The 994-nt window shown below is 53.6% G+C and overlaps 1 protein-coding gene across 1 annotated transcript in view; it reads left to right on the forward strand.

The window, feature by feature from the left end:
- The window catches only part of ACAD10 (acyl-CoA dehydrogenase family member 10), a 10,405-nt gene that overhangs the window by 8,716 nt on the left and 695 nt on the right, over positions 1–994 (forward strand). The gene's annotated exons all lie outside the window — the stretch shown is intronic.

The following is a 994-nucleotide window of genomic DNA, read 5'->3' on the forward strand; positions in this document are numbered from 1 at the left end:
ACAGTTGTCATTCCTGGAGCCCAGTGGCTTGGAGGAAAAGGGCTGGGTCCATATGGCTGCAACAGAGTTCATATCCTGGGAAACAGTGATTTTGGAAACACTCCCTTCCAAGAGGAGCAGATTAACACCAGCCCAGCTGTGGTTGCTCTCCCAGGTCCTGCCATCCGTGCTGATGGTGTGCCCAGAGCAAGGCTGGGCTGGGCTTTTCAACACTTGCCAGTCCAGGAAGAAATGGTTGTTCCTCCTCCTGTCTCCCTCTGGGAAAGGCTGAGTTAATTCCCTTCTCTCTCTCCCTCTGGTGCTCCCTTGAGAGGTCCCTTGCACCTCCCCAGCTTCCATTCACAGTGTGAGTGGAAGCAAACAGCCCCACCCTTGGGCTGCTACCAAGATTATATTCCTAATTATTCTAGTGACATTATCAAATTCTACTGGGTTGCTTAACCTCCTTTCAGCTGCCAAAAAAATATCCAGGTGCCCTTCCAAAGTGTTTCCTTGTGCTCTGGCAGAAACCAGCAAACACCAGCGTGTCAGGGCACTTGGCAGCTGATGCACTGAGAAGGTGGAAAGGGCAAGGAAGCAGCAGCTGTGGGGAATTTGGAGGTGCTGAGATGAGCAGATCTCCTTGCCCTTCCTCGAAACACTCATCTTTGCCAAGTCTCCAAAGATCAGGATTGCCACACTCTCTCTACTCCATGCCTTGGGCTTGTGGAGATGTGTGACACCACAGAGCCCCCTCATCCCTGTCACCTCCACATCCATCCCACTGCCCTTTCCCTTGGCATCATCCCTGCACTGTCAGCCTTTGCTGTGGAAGTGCCTTGTGAAAGCCAGGGGAGGAGTTTTGCTGTCTGCCACAGTAAGATAATGCAGAGAACTGTTACACAGCCAAATATTCCCAGCCTGGAACTGCCACAGTGCTCCAGAGCTGGGCACGGCCAAGGGCAAGGGCAAGGCTGCCCCTGCCAGCTGGCACTGCCAGGGGAGGTTCAGCCCC

Source organism: Geospiza fortis, unplaced genomic scaffold (assembly GCF_000277835.1).
Source record: "Geospiza fortis unplaced genomic scaffold, GeoFor_1.0 scaffold145, whole genome shotgun sequence".
Taxonomy (NCBI): domain Eukaryota; kingdom Metazoa; phylum Chordata; class Aves; order Passeriformes; family Thraupidae; genus Geospiza; species Geospiza fortis.